General features: G+C 36.8%; 1 pseudogene; it reads left to right on the top strand.

Moving 5' to 3' along the window:
- The first annotated feature begins 1,077 nt into the window (after positions 1 to 1,077).
- On the top strand, positions 1,078 to 6,147 carry LOC115961972 (annotated as a pseudogene).
- Positions 6,148 to 19,877: the final 13,730 nt, after the last annotated feature.

Below are 19,877 nucleotides of genomic sequence, written 5' to 3' on the forward strand. Positions count from 1 at the left end.
AATGAATCACACTCTGAGGAGCCTAAGAATCCTTCCACAGAAAGTTAAAGCAGAAATGGAGAGTAGTTTTCCTTCTCTCATATTCACATTCACACACCCACTTCCATCAATTACCCAAATGGGGTAATGCCACTACTATTTATAGATTTTTGTCATGTGTAGTTATATAGTTAATTACTGGTTGAAAATCAAGAGAGGTCACTCTTGATTATGAACTACAATGCAGACTGTCAAAGGGAATCACGTTAATCTTTTATGTTCTTTGTCTTTATAAGCTCCTTTTTATTTAGACTCGCTTTCCCCCCCTTATATATCAGTAAGAACAATATGAGCAGTTAGAGCTCAAAATAAAAGATAGCATTAAAAAAATCCACGCTAATACGAGGCTTATACCACAGTACTTAAAAAAGAATTGTATCTAGTGTATAAAGCTCTCACTCAGAAGAAGTAATTGGCAGGCTACCTCATACCCCATGATTGTCTCATGGAAATTTCATTAACCATTGTTACTAGTTTCATAATAAGTTTAATTTGAGCAACATCTCATCAATGGAGTCCACCACTGACCACATTTATCATACACTAATTACTAGTTACAGCATGTTACGTCAGTAATTATGAAAATGTTGTATCAAACTTATTATTTTCAGCCATGAGGCCAAATGTTTTACCTGCACGCTACACCTGCTCAACTTCTCTACCTATGCTCTGATCCATCATATTATTCCACTTAAAAATTATATGCTTGAAAATGATTTTGCAACCTGACGCATTAACTTTATGGGTTCATGAATCATGATGCTATTAGCAAAGACGAAACTATTGGAAGATTAAGAAAATCTACTGCCAAAACAATTAAGCAAATGCCCATGCAGATTTAATTCATCAACTATATTACGTTAAGTCACCACATCATTCTTTCTAAAATAACCAAGCCTCCCATGCATAGAACATTAAATTTCATTCCCAAATCAAGTTAAGTAAGAAAACCTCATTTTCACAAGTTTCACTATAAATTCGAGTGGCCATGAAGCAATTCTCTCCATACTAAAAACAAAGACAAAAGATAAAAATATAATGGGGAAGACTACTAAGGCATTGCTCGTTTTCGCTCTATTTCTTATTGCATTTCTCACTGGTGCTGAAGGAGGAAGAAATGTGCCAAAGAAAGATGATCAGGTCTACCAGCCTCAGAATTTCGACTTCGGCTTTACTTGGCCATTCTTATTCCCTCTCGGGACTGGATTCCGTATTTTTGCAGGCATTCCTGGCTCAGGTTATCTTGGAGGCTCTACTGCTTTTGGTCCTGCAGGTCCTGGTATTGGAGGAGATGGTGGCAATGGGGACATTCCTAATGCTGGTGTTGGAGCTGGAGGCAACTCTCCCTGATCAATCAAATGGAACTAGCATGTTTCGAAGGTGTTTAATATAAGGGTGTGTTTTATGAAAATAGTAAATAAACAATTAGCCTCCAATAGGCTGTGTCCTATTTGTGATTGTTCAATCATCTTCTATACATATGGCTAGTGATATGAAATGAAATAAAAATGTGCTTTAGCTATGTTATCTCCTCAATACTTTCAATAAATTAGGACCCTGTCTCAAGGGGTCACTCCCATTTCACACCATACCTGATGTCCATATATAGATTGTGTGAAATAGACAATATGAAATAACAATTTTCCTTCCTATCATAGTGCAAGTACAGTCCAAAGCTTTTTTTTTTTTAATAATCCCTCTTGAATTTAATCCTTTTTGAATAATGTTAAAACCCTACCAATTTTAATGCAATCACGATGTTAAAGAAATGACACCTGTTGACTGTGAATACTAAATGTGAATGTGTTATCAATTTTTCTACAATGATGAAATGAGTCCTCATTTTGAGTAGTTTTAGGTCTTCTTAAGTTCTTATTTAATGAAATCATAACCTGTATACATATAGTTTAAATAATGAAAATTGCATTGAAAATGTGAAACTATTTAAATGGTGAAATAATATTTTAAATTTCTTGAATCTTTGGTAGTAGAGATTTACATAAAGCAAACTATATTAGTAATTAATTTAATAAGCTAATTGTAACAACTACAATTTTGACATGTATTTTATCTTTATTTCTTGTTCAAATCATAAGAAAATAAATTACTAAAATTTTGTGAGATCAACTTGGCTTATGTACAAACAAATAGTCATAATTTTTTTTTCCCACACACACCAAGTTATTACAAAGAGGATTCACTTGGAGATGACCCCAAATTGCTGGCAAGAAGTTTCGAACACAGAATTTCATATATATCACAAGGTTTAAGAAACCAACAAATAGTCATAAATTAAAAGGATGATTAGTGATTCTCAAAATAAAAAATTGTATTTTAAGAGGCCCTATGTTAATTTACTTGAGTGGATTTAATTTAAGCTCTAAAAAGTTCAATTACCCTTTTGGGCCCATAATTTTAAAACCTAAACCGTTCAATAAACCGTAAAAGGGAGTTCAAGGTTTTGAGGTTGAACTAAGGTTTGACCAAGGTAGAACCGTGATGATGTCATAATTAATTTAATAATGAGTTAATATTAATATATATATATATATATATATAAATATATATATATAAATTAACAATCTTGTCAAAAATAATATTTATAGAGGTTCAAGTATATCTTAATTACAGATAAGGTGATATTATTTTACAAATTTATACAAAGATAATTAAATATTCTCCTATTTCAAATACTTAGCAAATTTGTACCACATAACAATTTTTCAGTATACCAATATAATTTAAAAAGTAACTTCAAATGTTTGGATTACTATATTCCATTTAAACTCTCAAACGAAGAAAAAAAAAAAGAACCACAACCACAAATGTCTTTTTTTTTTTTTTTTTTGAAAGACAACCACAAATGTCTTGTCTCAACTTAAATAATTATTTTAAATACAAAATACTACTACCTGGCCTTGTAAGTTGTAATTTGAACCTACTCGCCTAGGGTTTCAAACAGTAATAAAGAGAGGAAAAAAAAAATCTATAGTCAATGGGATCTGTTTATAGGATCCATTTATTTTGTTGAAACTAAAAACTTTTTACTGAAAATACTCTAGATAAAAGTAAAGAGAAAATATGTTGTCAGGAGCTGGCGTAAAAGGTTAGATTTGCGCCACCAATCAGTGTTTGCTACGTCATACATTTAAGAAAAACCCATACACCCTCTCACACACAATTATATTCCTCACACACGCCTAGACCTATTCTATCTACTCCTCTGCTCTTACCACCGGACCGGAGCTCCACCCCACCGCTGGCTTCGCCGCACCGTCATTTTGGAGCTGGCGCCACTGCACCTAACCTCAAGGTTTGTTCTGATTTCTGTTATTGTTTGATTAGTTATTTCCCCAAACTTTGGGTTTCGAGATTTTATGGGTTTGGGTTATTTTTTGGATATCAATCTGTTCATATTGGTATGGGTTTTGTTGATTTAGTATGGATTTTGCTTCTTTTTTGTAGTATTTTCATGGGTTTTGATTGGATTCTTAAGTGGTAGGTTTAAACCTTAAAAAATTTGATTGTACCAAATGAGTTTGCTGGCAAAGATAGTGCCGTTTCATGTAATTCTGAGCCTTAATAATAGAATTTGCTATTAGCTGCTACCTTAAATGAAAAAGTAAATCATCTTGCCGCAAAACTTAGTTTAGAGAATCCTGTTATGATCGGCCTTGATGACAAGAAGATATAGCCTGTATTATCATCTGAAGATTTTGGATCTTTGGGATTTGATGTGAATGATGAATTAGAATAGCCTGATAAATTGACGAGCTCTCCAATTGTAGATTTTAGAGTTCCATCTCAATTAGTTCAGAGATATGTGAAAGGTTTATGCTGATATAAAGCTTGATTTTGTGAATCTTTAAGCGGCTTCACATGAGAAGTACCCTAGAAAGCGGCCAAAATGGCCAAATGGCCATAAAATTCTAACTATATAGTTAGTAGTTCTGGTTACTAAACTATATTATTTACTAGCATCTCGAGTCTGAAAGACTCGATTTTGGCCTCTAAATCGAGTCTCAAAGACTCGATTTCCATTGTCTGATGTGGCATCTTTTTCCTACTTGGAAATTGAGTCTCTAAGGCTCGATTTATAAACCAAAAAAATTTAAAAAATTCTAACTCTCAAGTCTCTCGTACAAGCCAAAATACACAATTTTTTTTTTTTTAAAGAAATCCAGAAACACAACAATCAGATCAAAGGGAGAAAGAATCAGATCAGATAGGAGAGGCGACCTGCCCAGAACATATCAGAGAAGAACCCAAAGAAAAAAAAAAAAAAAAAACCAGAAACAGAAAGAGAGAAGAACCCAGAACATCAGAGAAGAACCTGGATCGGTCGGCCTGGGTCGCCGTGCACCGCGCTGCCTAGCCTGGGTCGCGCACGGCGCACATGACCTGGGTTCTTCTCTCTGTTTCTAGTTTGTTTGTTTGTTTGATTTTTTTTTTTTTTTTGTTTTTTTTTTTCCTCTAGGTTCTTCTAGGTCTGGGTTCTCTTTGACCTTTATAAGGTTTATAAATCGAGTCTTAGAGACTTGATTTTCATGTGGTCACCACGTGGAAAAATATGTCACATCGAAAATGATTAGACCATGAAAATCGAGTCTCTGACACTCGATTTATAGGCCAAAATCGAGTCTTTTAGACTCGAGATGCTAGTAAATAATATAGTTTGGTAACTAGAACTATTAACTATATAGTTAGGATTTTATGGCCATTTGGCCATTTTGGCCCTAGAAAGCCTCAAGAGTTTAAAATATATTCTAATAGCACATTTCATATCCCTGTTAGCAATGCTCACCAGGTAAACAACCCTATGTTTGATGTTTTCTAATGGCATTAGAAGATGCTATCTAATGATGTAATTCAGAAGGGTAATGTGGGCTTCAAAGAACAACTTAGAGGATGTTCTGAATCCATCTAGAATTTCAATTATTCTATAACTGCTTATATATGTCTTGCACACACTTCTCATCATTGACCTATTCCAGCAAGCATGAATTAATGATCAATCTTTTTTGACAAATTTTACTTCTTTTCCCAGGCTGAAGTCTGTGGAATCCAGCAGGATGGCTTACACCTCCAAGCAAGAAGTCAGAAGTATGGCAAGGTTTGTCTTCTTCATAATTTATAAACTTCTACATTCAGACGTAGAACGTGAAGAAGGAAATAATTGTTGACTAGCTCGTTTTACATAGAAGAAGCAAGAGCAGTTGGAACTCACAAAAAAGTTCCGGATAGTTTCCTTCTATTAAATATCTTAATAGTTGAAATTTGTAGTGCAAGGAAATAAAGATTTTGTTTTATAAGATACATTTTCCTAAATTTTAAAAAGCAAGTGCATTCGGCATTCCATCCCTCACTCTTATTTCTGGAGCTAGAGTTTTTACTTCTAGAGCAACTCTAGGTGTGCAACGCATCAATTTACTCACATGATGAATTGAAGCAGCTAAAGGTTCTCTAGCAGTATTTTTTTTTTTTCCCCATTGATCAAGCTAAATAACTCCTAGCATCTTTTTCATTGTTGTGTCTGTGGTTGGTTCAGTTTCATAGCCTTTTATCTGTTAATGATCGTAATTTTTTCATGACAGCTTGAGAGGGGTCAATTGCTCACAGTTCCTCCTTATCTAGTGAGGAGACGCAAGCAGCATTTCCACCATCTAGAACAGTGCGGAGTTGACTTAATACTCGGATGTAATGGATTCATTTGGGTTGGTGAACATGTTGAAGCCAAAGATGATATGGTAGAGGATCAAGCAAGCAAACTTGAGCAATAGAATATTAAATCTAATAAAAATTCCATTAGTCTTAAAGAGCAAGAACAAACACACACTCTGATAGAGACAAGGCAGAGCATATGTGGATTGCAAATGCTGTCCGGGTATTATCTATTTTAGGCTTCAATATAACCATCGAAGTGATCAGGGATACCATGAACCTGAGTAGCTCTCTGAATCTTGATATACATGAGATGCTTGGTTCAGAGTTCTGTGTTCTGGTTGCAGAGGGAGAGGCTGAACAGCGAAGCTTGACTAAAAAGAAGGGATGATTGTAGCATCCCTGTTATGTTCTAAGTACTAACTGTTTAGAGAATCATCAACCTTCATATCCTCTCTTTTTTTTTGTCTTGATTTTTTTGGGTTTTAGCCCTCTTTGTGTTTGGTTTTACCATGAATATTAGGGAGCGTTTTTTTTGTCAATTGTAAAGGACAATTATGTACTGTGAGCAGAAATCCATTAATGCTTCTTTTTATTATTATTTATTATTTATTTATTTTTAAGAAACCACTCTTGATGATTTTTGCTTCAAAGAAATATATATATGATAGATCTGAATCTTTACGCTTCAGAATAATTGGCCCATATGATATGTTTTAAAACTAGCATTTTTTTTTCTCTTCTCATAATAACGTAAACAAGGACACAGTATTTCTTGTTGCATTACATCGAATAGTTCCCAAAGGTAGAAAGGAAAACAAAAAAATATTGTTAATAATTCTAATATCTATCATACACCTATGTAGAATCTAGAACGTTAACTCTGAACATTACATAAAAAATAACTGAAACTTCTATTGTCTATTTTCTGATGAATATTGAAGTATCATTTATTTTTAGCAAATGAAAGGCTAATTTGGTGTGTTAGCACTATGCACAAGTCATTGCTTAAAAACTACAATTCATCTTTAGGAGGTGATTGGAAGCAGTGTTCATCCCAATAGTACGGGTACTTCAATTTTGCTGCGGTGTGAGTCATGGACCAATCCTCGTATATAAACCTGAAAGCAAGTGCCAGAATGCAAATTTTCTCTTAGAAGATAACAATTAAAAAGGAAAGAAAGAACCGAGAATGAGACACAGAAAGCCATCTAAATTTTATAAACAAGCAGGTTCTTTGCAAAACAGAGAACTTTCAAAGTAGTGCTTTATAAAAAATAAACACAAATGCAAATACATACATACATGTTATGCACAAATTTAAGGGTAGAAAATGTATGTACATAGGCATGAAATTTGTGGATTTAAATATTCATATGCTTGAGAAACTTGTATCCATCGCTCTGATTTAATACAGGTTCTAATTTAATGCTTTTATTATCTTTTAACTGGTAAGTAACACACACTCCCAACCCACCACATTACCCATCATCTTGTACTTAGTACTTACAGGATGTCATTTGAGCTAAAACTTATTGAAAACATTATGTTACTAAAAAAATGCAGATTAGTGCAGGAACCATAAGAAGTTTTGTAGATGGTCCCAATACCATCATATTGGTCACAATTAAATGACCTTGGTTCAAATAACTTTCAAAGCTGATATTTTTTCAGTATTAGGCATTCCAGAGAAACTAGTTACTTGCATCCTCCCCCTAGATTTAACATGGTTTCCAATATATTACTTGTATCCTTCAGATGATAATACAGATTGTATCTTCTTGTCATCAAGGCCAATCATAACAGGATTCTCTAAACTAAGTTTGGCAAGATGATTTACTTTTTCATTTAAGGTAGCAAATAATAGCAAATTCTGTCATTGAGGCTCAGAATTACATGAAACGACACTCTCTTTGTCAGCAAACTCATTTGGTACAATCAGATTTTTTTAGGTTTAAACCTACCACTTAAGAATCCAACCAAAACCCATGAAAATACTACCCAAAAAAAAAGAAAAAAAAAGAAAAAAAAAAAAGCAAAATCCATACCAAATCAACAAAACCCATACCATTATGAACAGATTGATATCCAAAAAAATAACCCAAACCCATCAAAATTTCAAAACCCAAGGTTTGGGGAAATAACTAATCAAACAATAAACAGAAATCAGAACAAACCTTGAGGTTCGGTGCGGTGGCGCTAGCTCCAGAATGACGTGTGTGGCGGTGCCAACGGTAGGGTGGAGCTCCAGTCCAGTGGTAAGAGCAGAGGAGTAGATGGAATAGGTTTAGGCGTGTTTGATAGAGTTTGCTCTCTAATACGTGTGTGAGGAATATAATTGTGTGTGATAGGGTGCATTGGTTTTTCATTAAATGTATGATGTGGCAAACATTGATTGGTGGCGTAAGTCTGGTCTTTTACGCCAGCTCTTGATCGTATGTTTTCTCTTTTGAAAAAGTTAAGTATTTGGCTAGCACTTATAAAAGTGGCGGTTTGAGTTGTAAATTATCAAAAAGGACAATGTATATATAAGGGGGTTTATTTCATACTTAAATCAACTACTTAATAATACTTACTAAAAAAAAAACTACTTAATAATAATAATAATAACAACAACAATAATAATTTATTGTTAAATAAAATTTGTTGTAAAAATATTGTTAACTAAAATTTGTTGTAAAAATATTTTTACAATATTTTCACAACAAATCATACATGGTAAGTTGTTACTGATTTTAATTTGAACACATCACTTAAATTATTTTTTTTCACTAGTATTAGCTAGTAACAACCCACCACTTAAGATTTATTGTGAAAATATTATAGTAGCATTTCTTAGTTTTAATTTTTTATTCTTTATTTTATTTTTCTTTTTATCTCTTTTTCTTTCATCCACACGTTATTTATATTTTTTTTCCTCTTTTTTTCTCCTCCACACACGTATTCTTTATCTTCTCCCTATCTTCACTTTTAACTTTTCTTTATACTTTTCTTCTTCACCATACTACCACCATTTCGTCCACTCTCATTCTAGAACATACCATTTCTTTTTTCTCTTTCTCCACTTTCCTCCACACATTCAGCAACACAGCCCACACCCACGCACTTCTTCACCTCGATCTTCTTTATTCTTTTCTTTTTCTCTAACTTCAACCACACACAGCTCACACCCATGCACTTCTTCATCTTGATCTTCATAGGTAATTTCTCTTAATTTCACCAAAAATCTTCAATACCTCTCTCAACCGACACCCACGCACTTCTTCACCTTGATCTTCACAAGTAATTTCTCTTATTTTCTGTGTTTGTCTTTAGTTTTCAGTGCATTTTGTGGTTAGTAAGATGAGGGTAATTTGGGTCATTTCTTGCATTTCCAACGGTAATATTGATCAAAAGCGCTTTTACGTTTGCAAAAGCTCTTCAAACCTGCCCGCACGTTTTGGCTCAATTCTTTGCATTTCAAAACGAAGCTTTTTTGAGAAAGCACGTTTTGAAACATTACCAAATGCCTGACTTTCATTTTTGCTCTCAAAAAGTGTGTTTTGGCTTCTAAAAGCTGAAACAAACGGGTACTTAAACTCACTGCTACAATTCCATTTTAAAAAACTGAGATAGAATTATGTCCAATGCATTAGGGATAGGCTGGGATGCGAACATGTGTTCGTCTATCAATGTGCTAGTACACAAGCTGTGTCCTCAAGTATATGAAAATTCTCATTTTCACATGCATTTATTTCGTCTATCCCTCTTTAGTTAAAAACACACGTCAAATAGTTTTCTTCTTCTCTAATTGTTTTGTTTGTAATTTCTTTAGTTTTAATTAAACATGTTGTTCAAGATTTGCCAGTGTACTTCTTTCACGAGCACTCCAGAAGCCATATCATCATCCTCTTCTTCTTTAAAATCTCGATGGTTGCAAAAAAAAAAAAAAGAAATATACAGTGGAAATATTGTTAGGTTCTAAAGTTTAGGACTTTATGTATTTTAGAACTCTAATGTGTAATGTTGGCAAATCATGATCAAAACAATGTGTTTAGAAGTGTTTAAAGCTAGCTCAAAGTTGTATGTCAATGTAAAGTTGGAATCGAGTGGAAAGCAGAAAGCAGTATGGCTTTCGGCCTGGCTCGATCGATCGAAGCTTAGGCTCGACCGATCGAACGTCGAGCAGATTGCTTTTCTGCAGATTCGTCCAACTCAGCCCTATGTGTTTAAAATGTTTTTAGGGTTTCTTATTTGTCCTAAGTATAAAAGGCAAACCCTAGCCACGTTTTAGTGTTGCTCATATTGCGCTTGTGAGATCTAGAGGAGCTTTCCTTTACACAAACTTAGGGTTTTCAAGGAAGAGATATTCTCTAAACCTTGATGATCAAAAACAGTTGCTGCCATTAAAGCTTAAAGAATACACAAGCGGGGGTGCTTGTAGCTGGTGGAATCCAAAGAAAGAATGAGTCCGTGGATTCGGAGCTTGCACGTGGTCGTGTTAGTAAGTTCTACTGGTTGATAGCATTAGGAAGTCGAGCGGGGGTACTTGTAAGTCCTTTTGTATGAACTTCGATTCTTTCTGATAGTGGATTCAAGTTTATCTTGAGGATAGCTAGGTCAAATCCTCCCCAGGTTTTTACCGGTTTGGTTTCCTAGGTGATCATATCGTGTGTTATTTATTTTCCGCTGCTTTGCATGATTTGATCTTTATTATTGTGATAACCTAGATTTGTTAATCTGACTAAGTAACAACTTGGCTAATTAACTAGGGTTAATCAATTGTTTAAGGGGTCTAAAAACTGTCAAGTGGTATCAGAGCAAGTAGCTCTTTTGTTGTTGATCTTTTGATCTTTGAGCTGATCCTTGACCCCTGTTGTCATGGAACACGGACACTCTCTAGTTATTCCTCCTCACTTTGATGGGAATAATTATGCTTACTGGAAAGTAAGGATGAAAGCCTTCCTGAAATCCATTGACGAGAGGGTGTGGAATTCCGTTGAATACGGATGGGAGAAGCCCACTACTCCTGTTAGTGAGTGGCAAACTTCTCAGAAAGAAGTAGCTTCGTTTAATAGCAAGGCTATGAATGCGATTTTTAATGCTGTTTCTATGGAGGAATTTAAGAGAATCTCGAATGTTGAGATCGCTCATACTGCTTGGAATATCCTCCAGACTGTGCATGAAGGCACAAAGGCTGTCAAAATAAATAAACTGCAGCAATTGACTTCAAAATTTGAAAGAATTAGGATGTCTGATGATGAATCGTTTGATGAATTCTATGCTAAACTGAATGATATTGTTAATTCTGCTTTTAACTTGGGTGAAATCTATGATCAACCTAAAATTGTTAGGAAGATTCTTAGATCTTTGACTGAAGACTTTAGACCCAAAGTGACTGTCATTACTGAAAGCAAGGATGTGGACTCCATCCCTGTTGATGAGCTTGTAGGATCTCTTCAATCCTATGAGTTGGATCTACCTAAAACTTCCAAATCCAAATCAATAGCTCTTAAGTCAGTTGATGATGTTGATGGTGGTGGATTTGATGATGAGCTCTCTGCTACAGAGATTGCCTATCTTGCCAAGAATTTTAGAAATTTTCTCAGGAATAACAATAGAAAGGCAAGAGGCACAAACACTGCTGAACCTAGAAATTTTAGGAAGTATGATCCCACTAAGGTTAACAACAATGATAAACCTAGAGAAAGAGTAGGTCAAACTTCCAATAATTCTATGGGCTCTCAATGTTTTGGATGTCAAGGGTATGGACACTTGAAATCTGAATGTCCAACCTATTTGAAGTCTATGGGTAAAGCTATGGCTGTAACCCTTAGTGATGGTGAAGTTTCTGATCATGATTCTGATTGTGATGAGGATGGAAACTTCATTGCTTTCACTGCTACTGCTGTAGTTGATGAGAGCATATCTGTTGAAGAGAACCCTTCTGATGGGGAACTCTCTGAAGATGCAAGATCTTCAAGAGGCCTATAACAAACTTTGCAAAGTTGCTGCAAAGGATGCTATGAATGTTGAACTTGGCCTAAAGAAAATTGAATCTCTTGAGCTTGAAAAGAAAAATTTGCTTGTTAAATTATTTGATGCTAATGACCTTTTGAACAATGTGAAAACTGAAAACATGCTTTTGCTTGATAAAGTTAAATCCTTAGAACTTGATTTATCTGTTGCTAGATCTGCTAGTTCTAAACTTGATCAAATGCTAAGTGTTCAAAAGTCATCTTCTGACAAAACTGGTTTAGGTTATGTTGATAGCATCTGTGTGTCCGCTCCTCATTCCACTAAGTTTGTTCCTTCATCTTCTTCCTCTGAACCTTCTGCGAGTGAGATAGTGAGTGATACTGTCAAACCCTTGTGAGTGAGGTTGCTAAACCCTTAGAAGGTTCACCATCTAGGAAGATTAGGGTTGATCTGAAAGAATCTAAGCCTAAGAAGCCTACCCTATCTAAGGACAAGACACATGATAAACCTGCATGGGTATGTCATTTTTGTGGAAAGACTGGACACATACGTCCAAATTGCTACAAGCTGCAAGCTGCAAAGAGAGCAAACAAACCAAAAGTACCTGTGCCTCAAGCACTTGATCCTATGGTACTTATTGGTGATTTGGTAAAGGCTTTAAACCTTTATTCTAATCCTGGAGTTGGAAATCATTCTCAAGTGAATAAGAACTCCAATGCTCGTGGTGCATCTAAAAAGTTTTGGATGCAAAAGACTCGACCTAACTGAGTCTTTCTGACATGGTCCTTGTGCTTCATTGCTATACCCTTTGTGACCATTGTTATTTGGTTTTTTGTTGTCTCTAGGATTTGCATTGCATAACATTCATGCATTTCATTCTAGGTGTTTTTATTTGTATTAAAAAAAAAAAAAATGGGAAAAGGAAGCACATTTTGATTTTGCACTATTCTTCTTGTTTTTTGAGAACATGGTTGGTCAAAATATTTTCACTTAACATGTTGTTTGTACCTTGTTTAGCTTTGATGAACTTATTTATTGCACTCTACTAGTTGAAGATTTGTAGTGCATGTTGTGTGGGAAAGATGTGTATGGTTTTTTTTATTACTATGTCTTAATCTTGAAGTCACATGTTTTTAAATGTTGGACTTGAACTTTTAGAGAAAGGCATAAATAACCATCTCACCACTGTTCACTAGCCAATCATGAACACCTTAGTGCATATCATAAGATTTTGTACTCGAGAAAGTGTAGCACATGCACAAAAAGAACATAAGGTGAAGCCTCGGTTAAAGTGCTTAATTCTTAAAATCTAATTGGTGTGTACTATTAGGCTTGAAGCCAAACTCACAATAAACTTAAAATTGGAATGTATATTATGAGGCATAAATACAAGAAACTTACATGATTGCAAGCTTATGATCTAGGAGATGTGGGAGTTATATGATGTAACTCTTTAGGTGATAGTCTCTTTTAAAATTCTTTGTGATGAATTTTGTAGACTTTGTGATTAATTGCTATTCACATATCACCTCACATATTTCTCATGTCTTTGCTAGTCGCACATACTACACGAGTTACTCGTTGCTAAACATTGTACATGTTATTGTGTGTGTTTATGGTCTGACCAACCAAGTTTTTGCAATCACTATGAATTATGTGCAAACTAAATTTGTTGCTTAAAAATTTGTGGAGAATGCAAAATTTTGTTTTTGGGGATATTGGGTTTAAAATTCTTGTTTGGAAAAACATATCATCTCATACTCATGCATTTTTGGTCTTAAATTTTAATGCTTTGAGTCAAATCTTTTTGTTTTTCAAAAATTGTGTTTTTTCCAGAAAATTTGGTGAGCCTCTACCTGATTCGATCGGTCCATCCTGTTTTTCGACCGATCGAAATTTTAAAAAATTTTTAATTTTTTTAAGAGAGGGAGCCTCTGTCTGTCTGTTTATACCGGTCGAGGCTGATTTTCGACCAATCGAAACTCGGATTTCTGGTTTCTAAAAAAAGGCAGAATAGGACTTTTTCAAAGTCACTATTCAAACTTTTTCAAAGTTCCTCTCTCTCTCCGCGTTGGCACTTGGCTCCACCATCAATTTTTGTCGTTTTCCTTCAAGATTCTTGCTGGGTTTTTGTCTTTAGAAGCCGGTAAGACCTTTTTGCCCATCTTTTTCAAGTTTATTTCTTGATTTCATGCATTTTTCATGCATTCTCATTACTATTTTCGGCACTTTCAAAATTATTGGGGTTTTTGATGATTCAAGCCAATTCTTGTGTAATTGATCAATGGGTTTTTATGCCATGATGTTATATTAATGTTCCCTATGATTTAATTTGATAAATTTGGTGGTTTTTGAAAAATTGAAAATTCTAGGGTTTTGAATTTGATCCGAATTGGGGATTTTGTCAAATTAGGTTTAAATTGATGAAATTGGCTTCTCCAATTGATGTAATTGGTCTCTCCAATTGATGTAATTGGTCATTATTATTTTTATTCTATCATGTACAATGATCAATTCGTCAATTTTTTTTTTTAAATTGATCGAGTGGTTTCTTTAATTTGGGGTTTTTGTGTTAAAAACCTTTATGTGCAAGCCATTTTTATAATTTGAATCTTTTTGACTCAATTCATTGCATTAGCACATGCATCATGACATTTTAACTTGTTCATGCATCATATAGGTTTTGATTTGTTTTGTTTTTGTGCTAACTTGCAGTCTGCCCTTGGTTTCTGTTTTGTGGTTTTTGTTCTTTCGCTCTGTGTTTTGATCCTTCTCTTAGCACCATGCCTAGGAAAACTAGAGCTAATAGGACCACTTCCACTTCCTCTGAGTCTCCACCTAGAGTAGAGCTGTTTAAGAATGATAAGTGTAGAGAAGCCTATGACACCTTGATCTGTAGGCGTAAGATCTGGTCTGAGCGAGCTGTTGTGTTAGATGCGCTTGATCCGGCCATTAGGGCTAACTTTGAGTCTAGGGGTTGGTTGCCTCTCGTACAGATAGATCATCTACCTCCGACCGCCCTGATTAGAGAGTTCTATGCGAATCTCTCTTGCCACATCTATGATTCCAACACCCTTGTTAGGAGTTGGATACGAGGTGTAGAGTTCACCATTACCCCTCGGGTGGTGGCTGATGCTCTAGGGGTGCCGGTAGTTCTGGATGCTATCTATCCCTATGAGGAGTCACCCTCTTTAGATGTAGTCATGTCTTACATCACTGGGTCATCTATCCAGTGGGGTTCTGATCCTCAGATCAAGTCCGCTGAGCTTACCGAGTCTGCTTATCTCCTTTTTAGGATTGCGTGTCATTCTGTGTGGCCTATCTCTCACTTCCACATCATCCCTTTAGAGCGATGTGTGTTTTTGTATGCCTTATCTTCTGGAGCATCTATCAGTTTTCCTCACTTGTTCCTTCGTTCTTTGAACGAGGTTCATAGGAGTTCTGCCGTAGGGCATGTGTTGATTCATCCTATTTTCATTCATAGGATTCTGCTCTATTTGGGTTTAGATGGTTTTCCTTCAGGTGAGCCTGTTCATGTGATAGCTCCTATAGGTGCCACCTTTCTTCGTCAGAGGGCTGCTCAGTTGAAGGGTCCTCCTTCTCGTCCTAGAGGTGCGTCGTCTAGTAGTGTTCCCCCTCCTCCCTCTTCTACAGGTGCAGATGCTGCTGAGCCTTCAGGTACTGCTGATGCTGCTGTTCCTCCACCGACTGCTACGGATGATTCAGACATTCGTCACACGTTGGATCATCTCTTGACCGTTCAGGCGGCTTAAGGACAGATTTTGGTGGACGTGCTTGATGAGATCCGTGCTTTACGTGCGGAGTTGGCGCAGTTTGGACCACCTCCCTTTTAATGATGGATTTCTTGTGTGCCCTTTGGCATTCCATCACAAAAAGGGGGAGTACTTGTGGAGTTTGCTTTCAGGGGGAGTTTTTTGTTTTTGGTTGGAGCTTGTGGAGTTTTTAGATTGTATCTAGGTGCTTTACTGTGTACTTAACTTTTTTAGCTCTTTCCTTGTTTTTGATAGATATTCATGTTAGGGGGAGTTTTATGTTTTTTGTTAGTACTTTATTTGTTTCTTATTTCAAACTGCTTATTGATTTATATTCATGAGTTATTCATTAATATATGTCTTTATTTGTGTGTTGTTTGAATTCAAGAAGTTAATTTGTTTACTTGTATTATTTCCACACATGCGGTTATGCATTTTGTTTAGTGTTTCAAGAAATATACAGGTTGATTCAATTGAGCTGTTGTCAACACTTGCAACTGATGGATAGTAGTTAGGATTGAATTTTTTTTTTTTATGAGCATTATTTTGTAAAGGGTTTTTTCATGTTGTAAACTTTGAGCTCTTAAGTTGTGTTTTGTCACAGATTGCCAAAAGGGGAGTTTGTTAGGTTCTAAAGTTTAGGACTTTATGTATTTTAGAACTCTAATGTGTAATGTTGGCAAACCATGATCAAAACAATGTGTTTAGAAGTGTTTAAAGCTAGCTCAAAGTTGTATGTCAATGTAAAGTTGGAATCGAGTGGAAAGCAGAAAGCAGTATGGCTTTCGGCCTGGCTCGATCGATCGAAGCTTAGGCTCGACCGATCGAACATCGGGCAGATTGCTTTTCTGCAGATTCGTCCAACTCAGCCCTATGTGTTTAAAATGTTTTTAGGGTTTCTTATTTGTCCTAAGTATAAAAGGCAAATCCTAGCCACGTTTTAGTGTTGCTCATATTGCGCTTGTGAGATCTAGAGGAGCTTTCCTTTACACAAACTTAGGGTTTTTAAGGAAGAGATATTCTCTAAACCTTGATGATCAAAAACAGTTGCTGCCATTAAAGCTTAAAGAATACAAAAGCGGGGGTGCTTGTAGCTGGTGGAATCCAAAGAAAGAAGGAGTCCGTGGATTCGGAGCTTGCACGTGGTCGTGTCAGAAAGTTCTACTGGTTGGTAGCATTAGGAAGTCGAGCGGGGGTGCTTGTAAGTCCTTTTGTATGGACTTCGATTCTTTCTGATAGTGGATTCAAGTTTACCTTAAGGATAGCTAGGTCAAATCCTCCCCATGTTTTTACCGGTTTGGTTTCCTGGGTGATCATATCGTGTGTTATTTATTTTCCGCTGCTTTGCATGATTTGATCTTTATTATTGTGATAACCTAGATTTGTTAATCTGACTAAGTAACAACTTGGCTAATTAACTAGGGTTAATCAATTGTTTAAGGGGTCTAAAAACTGTCAAATATGATGTTTTCCTTAGTTTTAGAGGTGATGACACTCGTAATAATTTTACTGACCATCTATATGCTGCTTTGCAATGGAATGGCATTTTGACCTTTAAGGATGAAGAAAAACTTAAGAGAGGAAAACCTATTTCTTTAGAGCTCTTGAAAGCAATAAATGAATCAAGGTTTGCTATTGTAATTCTTTCAAGAAACTATGCATCTTCGACATGGTGTTTGGATGAGCTTGTAGAAATTATCCGATGCATGAAAGAAAATGAAATGATAGTTATACCAGTTTTTTATGATGTGGATCCATCTGATGTACGAAAACAGACAGGAGCTTTTGCAAAATCCTTTATTGATCACAAACGTCTTAACAAGATTTTAATGGAGATTGAAATGTGGAGAGATGCTTTGAGAGAATTGGCCAATATCGCCGGATGACATTTACAAGATAGGTAATTTCCATATAAACATTTCTTTTACTGATATCTAAATAACAGCTTTATTATTATTATTAATCATATGCCATGTAGTATATAAGTAGCTATGAGAATGTATTACAACACGCGTGGATTCAAATATTTCAACTTATGCTTGTGGGAGTTGAGTGATTTTCCAACAATGAGTGCTCTCGAGCCTTAGGCACGTAGCAGCAGTTGGTGTCCCACAGGTGCTTGTGGGAGTTAAGTGATTTTCCCCCTGTTTCGGGGTGGTGAGGTCAGGGGAGTTTGGTGGTTTTGTTTTCAAATGGCAGAAGAGCTTGAGTTTCTATGGCAAAAGTTAAAGGTCACGGAAGAGGAAGAGAAAAGTGTTAACCTAGGGAGAGAATGTTCTAAGGCTGCAAACGAGAGAGGAAAGAACTGCTTAGTTATGAAGGTCTTATCACGCAGAGGAGTTATCCTGGATGCACTAAGGAAAAATGTTAGGATGTTATGGAAGCCAAATAAGAGCATTAGTATTTCGGTGATTGAAGAGGAGATGTTTTTAGTAGAGTTTGACAATGAACGGGACAAGAGGAGAGTCTTGGAGATGAGCCCGTGGCATTATGAGAAGCAACTGGTTCTACTCTTGGATTTTGACGGAGACCAAGACCCAAAGGATATTGTACTCAGGTGGTCTCCTTTCTGGGTTCAAATGTACAATCTGCCCCTAAAACATAGGACAAGAGAAACAGGGATGGCCATCGGGGCTAGTCTTGGTGAAGTTTTAGAGGTGGATGTGGCTGACTCCGGGGTTCAGTGGGGAAAGTGCCTTCGAGTTCGTGTCAAGATAGACGTTTCTCGCAAGCTTATACGAGGAAGAAAGATAAACGTAGATGAGGGGGTGGCTTGGTGGGTGCTCTTCAAATATGAGCGCCTTCCAAATTTTTGCTACCGTTGTGGACTGTTGGAACATGACCTGAAGGACTGCACGCAAAAAGAAGAGTTAGACAAAAACGGCAAAATGGGAGAGCTTCAGTACAGTGCATGGATGAGAGGTGAACCGGCGAGGAGATCAGGATGGGAACAACATTATGCAAAAAAGGATGAAGGTGTAGGCGTGTGGGGGAGAATACTGGACGACAATTACCAGTTTTCAAAGGCACAGACGTCGAGGTATGAAACGGTGGGGACTGACAAAAGAAAGCCTGATGTGCAAAACGTCGGGGAGAAGACTTTGGATAGCATGACACTAACCTCGGTGGACAGAGAAAGGAGCAGTGAGGGTTATTAGGAAAAGGGGTTGGTCAACACCATCGATGAGACTCCAAGGGAAAGCATTGCCATTTTGGTGAAAGAAGGCGTGGATAGAAATTAGACAAACAACGGGATTGAGGGATGTGGACAGGGAACGAAGGAGACACATCAAATAGGGGTCCCAAAATTCAATTTTAAGCCCGTGAAAAAGGTTCAGGAGGAAGGAGGTCAAGTGGGCTTGGATTCAAAAGTTGACGGTGATGGCCCAATGGCCATGACTTATGCATGGAGTTAGGGTGGGTTTCAGAGGTTTTAGGCCCAACTAGTGGACATTGGAAGAGAAAAGCCCGTGAGGGGCATACCAAAGGCAAAGATAAGGCTTTAAGCCCAGTGAGGAAAAAAAGAAATGCTCAAAACCCACTCACAAAATTAGATCAGAATACTCTGGAAGTGAAAAGAAGGAGAACAAAAGTGCAGGAAAAAGACGTGGTTGAGAATGAAACTCAAAGGGTTGGCGGTGTGGCGGATGCTGCAAGGCAGCACTGTCGAGCCCAATGAGCCTCTTGGCCTGGAATTGCTACGGCCTTGGGTCAGCTCCGGCGGTGCGCTCACTCACCGATGAGGTGAAAGACATCGACCCGGTTTTGGTTTTCTTATCGGAGACCAAGGCAAATCGAAATAGAGTTAAAGGAATTCAGAGAAAGCTAAATTTTACTCAGGGGATTATAGTTCCAAGCGATGGCCGGAGTGGGGGGCTGGTGATGTTGTGGAAGGAAGGGGCGGATGTGTCCTTTAAAAGCTGTTCAAATGCGCATATCAACGTGGTGGTCCGTGAGGGAGTTGGCGCGCAACCGTGGCAAGCTACGGGGTTTTACGGACACCCTGATGCAGGTATGAGATTTACATCTTGGAATTTACTTAAATCACTAAAAAGACAGTGTGATATGCCGTGGGTTGTTTGTGGGGATTTTAATGAAATTGTGCAATCTGATGAGAAATTCGGGTGGTTAGATAGGGACGCGAGACAAATGGAGGTGTTTAGAGAGTGTCTATCTGACTATGGTCTCATTGACTTGGGTTTTGTGGGGCAGCGTTTTATGTGGTGTAATGGTAGGATTGGGGAGCAACGTACTCGGGTTAGGTTGGATAGGATGGTGGCTAATGAGGAGTGAAGGAAGATGTTCCCTGAGGCAAGAGTTATTCACAGAGCAATGGCAGCTTCAGACCATTGTTTGCTAAATCTGTCTCTTAGGCAGTGGGTGAAAAGAAAGGGAAGTAGAAAACGGTTTATGTTTGAAGCTATGTGGACTAGAAAAGAGAGCTAT

This window comes from Quercus lobata, chromosome 9 (assembly GCF_001633185.2).
Source record: "Quercus lobata isolate SW786 chromosome 9, ValleyOak3.0 Primary Assembly, whole genome shotgun sequence".
In the NCBI taxonomy this organism is placed as follows: domain Eukaryota; kingdom Viridiplantae; phylum Streptophyta; class Magnoliopsida; order Fagales; family Fagaceae; genus Quercus; species Quercus lobata.